Consider the following 7,452-nt stretch of genomic DNA (forward strand, 5'->3'; position numbering starts at 1 on the left):
GGGGGGGGGGAAGGGCTGGTTGGTTGATATTGTTGTTCTTCCTATGGGGTTGCAAACCCCTTCACCTCCTTCAGTCCTTTCTGTAACTCCTCCATTGGGGACCCCATGCTCAGTTCAATGGTTGGCATCCACCTCTGTATTTGTCAGGTTCTGGCAGAGCTTCTCAGGAGACATCTATATCAGGCTCCTGTCAGCAAGCACTTCCTGACATCTACAATAGTGTCTGGGTTTGGTGTGTATATGGGATGAATCCCCAGGTAGGGCAGTCTCTGGATGGCCTTTCCTTCAGTCTCTACTCCACACTTTGTCTCCATATTTTCTCCAGTATTTTGTTCCCCCTTCTAAGAAGGACTGAAGCATCCACACTTTGGTTTTCCTTCTTGAGCTTCATGTGGTCTGTGAATTGTATTTTGGGTATTCTGAACTTCTGGGCTAATATCAGTGAGTGCATAGCATGTGTGTTCTTTTGTGACTGGGTTATCCCACTCAGGATGATATTTTCTAGTTCCATCCATTTGCCGAAGAATTTGATGAAGTAATTGTTTTTTAATAGCTGAGAAGTACCCCTTTGTGTAAATGTACCATGTTTTCTGTATCCATTCCTCTGTTGAAGGACATCTGAGTGCTCTTCCCCACTGGGCTACCTTGGCAGCCCTAAGCAAACACCCAACTATCCAATTCTTCTAGGTTGTCAGAAGTATGCACCAGGGGGTCTCCTTCTAGCTAACCTCTCATGAATAATACATTACTTTAGCTCTGGGAGCATTTGTGACACACTCCCAATTTGCCAGGGGAGCTAACCAACTTCTAATATGTGAAGTAGTTTGCCATTTTTTTGTCAGTAAACTTTAATGCCTGGTCTTTTTCCCTCCCTGGAGACAATCTGTCTGAATAGGAAACATCCTTGAGAAATTCCAGGCCGAGAATCAGCTCAGCACTAATTAGGATTAGTTGGAACATTGTGGGGCCAGGAAACAGTGTTCAATTTAGTTTGGCTATAATGAAATATTTCTTAGGGCACCTTTATGCCTGCATAAAGAAAGCATGTAGATTTCTCCACAGACCTTAGCAGAAATCAATCTGGAACACATCTGAGTTAGGAAATGTTAGCGACCAGCCACCTCAGGAGACTGGCTCACTGTGACTGGCTCACTGTGAAGCGCGTGCCTCAGGTCTACAAACAGGTTTTTTAGACCTGTCATGCAGACACAACTGAAGTAGACGAGTGCTGCGCAACATTTAATATGCTTCTTCACATTTTTGGTGAGCCCCCCAACTATAAAATTATTTCATTGCTACTTCATAGTTGTAATTTTGCTACTGTGATGAACTGGTAATGTAAATATTTTTGGAGAACTGCTGTTTTAGAATCTCCTTCCATATGAGGTTCCAAGTTCATCTCTGCTACAGAGAAGCCATCATGGGAGGCCTGGGGTGGAAAAGAGTAGCCATCGTCTGGGTAGGCAGCTATGTGAGCTATGGTGTCATATGCCCTGCTTTTAATGGGAAGGCAAACAGAGACAGTCTCTGTCTAACACTCTCATCACTGTGTAGTCCATATCAGCCAATATTACATCCCACTTAGAAGGATTCAGGTTATAACTTTATGCCACAATTTATACACCATTGCTCTTGTTAAGGACCCACTTCATGTAAGTAGAGGCCTTCACAGCCCTCTGATTCTCAGCCGTATCTGGACACTACCTTATTTGGAGGTTCTAAATACGTGTATTTGGAAGCTAAAACACATGGAGAGCTCTGTGTGCAATATTCATGCTTTGCCTAGCACAGTGTGAGTCATCGGAATACAGTCAGCGGATGTTAGATATATGGTTGATGTAGGTACTGCAGCTTTATTGGATGGATATCCATCTTACTGCTTTTTTAATGAACAAATATTTCAAAATAAAAGTGAAGAGAATAGTTCATGAAAAAGATCTTTTCTCCCAGAAATTTCTGTACAAGAATGATGACTGTGGTGATCTTGATGATGGTGACAATGGTGATACTGAGGGTAAGAGAGATGATGGTGTGATGGGGATTTGGGCGGATGCTGCTGGTGCTGATGAGAATGGTGATGATGAAGATGATGGTAGTGATGATGATAGTTGGGATGAGACCAATGCTATTGATGATGGTGATGGTAAGATGTTAAGGTAGATGAGAGTGATGGTGGTGAATGAGGCTGATGATGGTGATGGTGGTGGGGATTATGGTGATGGTGACAGTGGCTGGACTGTGGTGATGATGATGGTGACAGTGGCTGAGATCATGGTGATGATGGTGACAGTGGTTGGACTGTGGTGATGATGGTGACAGTGGTTGGGATCATGGTGATGATGGTGACAGTGGCTGGGATTATGATGGTGATGGTGACAGTGGCTGAGATCATGGTGATGATGGTGACAGTGGCTGGGATTATGATGGTGATGGTGACAGTGGTTGGACTGTGGTGATGATGGTGACAGTGGCTGGACTGTGGTGATGATGATGGTGACAGTGGCTGAGATCATGGTGATGATGGTGACAGTGGTTGGACTGTGGTGATGATGATGGTGACAGTGGTTGGGATCATGGTGATGATGGTGACAGTGGCTGAGATCATGGTGATGATGGTGACAGTGGCTGGGATTATGATGGTGACAGTGGCTGGGACCGTGGTTATTGAGGAGGTGAGGTGACAGAGAGGAAGAAGATACTGGCCGTGATGATGCCGATGTTAATGGTGATGATGAAGATGAGTGACAGTGGCAGAGACTCTGAGGTCACGGTGGTGGTGCTAACACATGGCATAAAGATGAGGATTGGCAGAGGATGGAGTTTCTCAGATTCTTCTGTTATGTTTCAGATCGTAAGCGCACATCATGTTGTCCCTTTCCTCTTCCCTTCTGCCGTGAGATACCACATAAGAAGACCTTGTCAAAGGATAGCCCCTTGGCACTTGGCTTCCCAGACACTGAGAAATAACTTTCCTTTATAAATTATCCAATTTTTTGGTATTCTGTAATGACAGCCCAAAATGGAGCAGGCCCAAAACAGAATGTTAAATTCACACATGCCGTATGTTCACAAACTGTTTCAGCTTGATAATTTCAGGAGGAAAATGGTGGAAGTCAGCAGTCTTACCAATGAGGTAACTGCAGATGAAGCTTGAAGGTTTGTTTGTGTTTTTAATGGCTGCCTGTTTCTCTTTTCTATTTTGTGCTACTTAGTCTAATGGTGCCTTACAGCTATCAGGATAATCATTGGTGTCATTGGAGGGAACACACATTATCATTTTTCAGATGAGAAATCTATGGTAGAAAAAAAATGTGGCTTGCTTGCGGACACAAAAGAAAACCAAACTGGCGTGGGAGAGCACCCGTGTGCTGTCAGAGGAGCTGTGTCCCTGTGACTGACTGCATTCCAGTTCTCTGAATCTTAAGAACACGTTTACTCTTTTGCCTTCTCAGATCTGCAGTTTGATGTGGTGATGGCATTTGTGTCCACGCGAGGCAGGGATGCAGCATCGTCCTTTTGTTCTTCACCCTGTCAAGGACTTATCTACCTTTGTTCTCTTGTTGTCTAGTTATCTCAAAATGCTCTTGTTTTGAACTCTCTGTGAGTAAGAAAAAAATCACAATATTTAATCTCTAGAAATCGAGTTTCCTTTCCAAATACAGCAACACTTTGCAGCGTGGATTCAAGAAAAGAAGAAGAAATTAGCCTGCTCCTAGAGGCAGGCATTGCAGGTATGGGTGCTGTATCACATTGCGTCAGTACGGGGCAGAGAGGAGCGAGGCTAGGTGTTCTGACCTGTTAACAGCTGAATGATTAGTAGCCTAACATTCCCTGAAAAAAAAAAACAAAAACAAAAACAAAACTGAGCCTGAGACCCACCATTCAGGCTCCCTGCAAGCCCTGACCGGCTCCTGGGGCAGGAAAAGAGCTGGAGACTAGAAGAACCCCATCTGGGACTGTTGGTCTCAGGCAGGAGTGAGCCCAAGACAGATGAGCCTGGGGCCACTCAGATGGCCTGTGGGGAACAGACAAGGAACTAGCTTGAGATGAACACCAGTCTGGCACTGCACAAGCCTGGGGGAACAGACCAAGCCCGAGATGACAGACCATGCCTGCCAGGTGCCATAATGCATGAGCTGGGCATAGTGCTCCTGAGAGGACCCCAGACGCTCAGAGATCCCAGGCGCCACTAAGAGGAGCAAGTAAGTGGTGGAGAAATGGAAGAGAGTGAGAAAAACAGAGGATATGAGTACAATGAAGAGAGGCAGAACTGGAGACTCAGTGAGGAACAGCCAGAAAATGAGTAGCCGGTAACCCATCTGGGATCATGGTGGGGTCCTGTCCTGAGCTGCCACTAGGGGGCAGCATCAGGGTTCCATTACCACCAAAGGCCAGATGAATGTCCCTGGTCTGGGCTGAAGCCTAGGGAATTGGTGTTTGAGGACTTTGAAGAACTGGCCCCACTCCTCACCTGGGCATCCTGGAAGAGCTGGCCTTGGGATGGGGATGGAGGTTGGAGAGCTGACCCCACTCTTAGCCAGGTGCATTCTGGGAGAGAAAGCCCTGCCCATTGCGGGAGTTGCTGGTGAAGGGGCCTGAGGATATGAGTGTGGGAGAGCTGGCCTCATAACTCGTCAGCTGTGTAACATTACGGGCAATGGAGAGATGTACTCCCCTACCCTCCTCCCTTGCCACCTACAGCATGCAGGAGAGCCTGCGCGGAAGTCATAAGAGCAGGAAAGCTGGCTGTCCTTGCCCCTCATCTGCTGCAGCACTTGGGAGAGTGGAACCTCACCTTGCCTGGGCAGCACAGTAGAGGTGGTCCTGGATGTGCCGGTTGCAGATGAGCAAGCCCCGGGCATGAACATAGAAGAGTTAGCACTGCCTCTTGTCTGCTATGCAGACAAGACAGTGGGAGGGAGAGACATCCTCCTCTTGTCCATCTTCCTCGTACTGATAGAGAAGCAGAAGCTAAAGACCAGACAGTCGTTGCAGTGAACATTTGCAAGCAAAGAAGTGTGGACAAAGGGGTGTGCTGTGGCGCACACTGTGACAAACGACAGCTTCCACAGGAAGATTTTTTTTTTTTTTTGCAAGGCTGGCTGGTTGGCACAGGGGAGCAGGAGGGAAATGGGATTGGGATACATAATATGCAATTCACAAAGAACCAACAAAAAGGTTTTAAATAAATTAAAAATACCGTGTCAAAATTATCACCATATCAACCAACATTAAAGTTTAGGGTTTGAGGGTGTTGGGCTCTATTTGGCCCTGGTTTGGGCCTTGAGGACAAACCTGAGCCTGGCTCAAGTTTTGTAAACTGTCTCAGTCACTTCCGTACTGGAGTGACTCAGCACAACCTGCTTAAGCCTGCCTTTGCCTAGCTCCTGCTGATGTAGAGTAACTGTTGGTTCCCTCAGTCACCCCATACCCTTCATCAACTTTCCCCTCCCCCTATGTCATCTCACCTCAGCAGAAAACTCCACCTCCTCTCTCAGCCCTTTATAAAGAAAAGATTGATACATTAAAATGAGTTCCTGCTTTGACAGACTCTGGGCTGGGGCTGGTTGTTCTCCAGAGGCAGGAGAGCTGAGCCATGACACTCACCATCCCTCTCAGCCCTGAGAGGCTCGGCTGGACAGGGTTCTCTCCCTCTCGCGTGGTTCTGCCAGCAGAGAGCATGCCCGGCACTAGGGAGAGCCCATAGCTCACAATGCCTTAAAATTACCATGGAGTTGAACTCTAGAGTTCCACCTCCTGGCCTGCCAGGCTCAGTCTCCTGTGTGAACACCAAACAGGACATAAATACCCATTTCACAGGGACACTCTGCCAAATGAAGTCCCAACTTTTATTCTGTCATATGACGCAATTATTTCTGAGAGAAAAACAACAATTAAGAAATGAAATGACAATGAAGTCCTGAAATTAAAAGGCTTTTTATAGAGCAAAACTAAACTGTCAAAGTGAAGAAGAGTCCCACAAAGTGGGAGGCAAGCTTTGCCAGCTTCACCGCAAGCATGGGATTAGTGTAGAATATACAAAGAATAAAAAAATCCAACCATCGTCGGGCAATGGTGGTGCACGCCTTTAATCCCAGCACTTGGGAGGCAGAGGCAGGCCGGTTTTTGAGTTTGAGGCCAGCCTGGTCTACAGAGTGAGTTCCAGGACAGCCAGGGCTATACAGAGAAACCCTGTCTCAAGAAAAAAAAATCCAACCATCAAGAAGACATTTAAAACAATTATGAAATGGGCTCTGGGACTGAGCACTAATCTCTAAAGAAGAGATGAAATGGAGAGTAAGCTTGAAGTGTGTCTGCTGGCCTTAGTCATTCAGAAAGGGACTGTTAGAACTTCAACCCCCTGCCTCGGGTTATCCCTAAGGGCCATCAGCAAGAGCACAAATGACAAGAAATGCTTATGTGGATGTGAGGAAAGATGAACAGCCACTGAGGAAATCACTCTGGACGTCTCTCAAAAACCTAGAAGTGAAAACTAATTCCTGATCCAGCCATATCACTCCTGGGCACGAGCTCGAAGGACTCCCCCTCCTGCTACAGAAACACTTGCTGTCTTAGTCAGAGTTTCTATTCCTGCACAAAATATCACAGGGCTGGAACTTGGAGGCAGGAGCTGATGCAGAGGCCATGGAGGGATGTTACTTACTGGTTTGCTTCCCCTGGCTTGCTCAGCTTGCTTTCTTATAGAACCCAGGACTACCAGCCCAGAGATGGCACCACCCACAATGGGATGGGTCCTCCCTGCTTGATCACTAATTGAGAAAATGCTGTACAGCGGGATCTCATGGAGGCATTCCCTCTTTGTGGTAACTCCAACTTGTGTCAAGTTGGCATACAAAACCAGCGAGTATACTTGCCCATTTATATCCACTATTTCTCTATCCACAAGATCCAGGAAATGGATACAGCCTAGATGTCCATCAACTGGAGAAGAGATAATAGAAACGAAATACATAGTAACACCGTGTAATTTCATTCAGCCATAGAACTGTAATGTAAATATTTTTGGAGATAGAGGTTTACCAAAAAGGCCGTGACCCACCAGGTTGGGAACCACTGCTCTGTACCTTGGGAAATAACCTAGGATTTCTCTTAGTAGACAAAATTTTTCTCTGTTTATCTCATTTATGAATGACAGATTCACATGTTGTGCTGGCTAGTTTCTGTCAGTTTGACTCAATCTAGAGTCACCTCAGGAGAAGGAATCTCCGTTGATGAACTGCGTCCATTGTTCGATCTGAGGGATTGTCTGCAAGGTAATTGCTTGGTGAATGATTGATGTGGGAGGGTCCAGCCCATTTGGAACAGTTCCAAACCTATGGAAATGCCCAAAAGACACCTTTGGGCTACCGCATCTACAGTGTTTGCTGACAGGCCCAGCACAGAAACCTACATTCAAAGGCTGTCTTACACCAGATTATATTGTCTAAACAT

The 7,452-nt window shown here is 46.2% G+C and overlaps 1 pseudogene; it reads left to right on the plus strand.

The window, feature by feature from the left end:
• The first annotated feature begins 3,705 nt into the window (after positions 1-3,705).
• Positions 3,706-3,829, plus strand: LOC116087908 (annotated as a pseudogene).
• The last annotated feature ends 3,623 nt before the right edge of the window (positions 3,830-7,452 follow it).

The sequence above is a fragment of the Mastomys coucha genome, unplaced genomic scaffold, assembly GCF_008632895.1.
Source record: "Mastomys coucha isolate ucsf_1 unplaced genomic scaffold, UCSF_Mcou_1 pScaffold13, whole genome shotgun sequence".
Taxonomy (NCBI): Eukaryota; Metazoa; Chordata; class Mammalia; order Rodentia; family Muridae; genus Mastomys; species Mastomys coucha.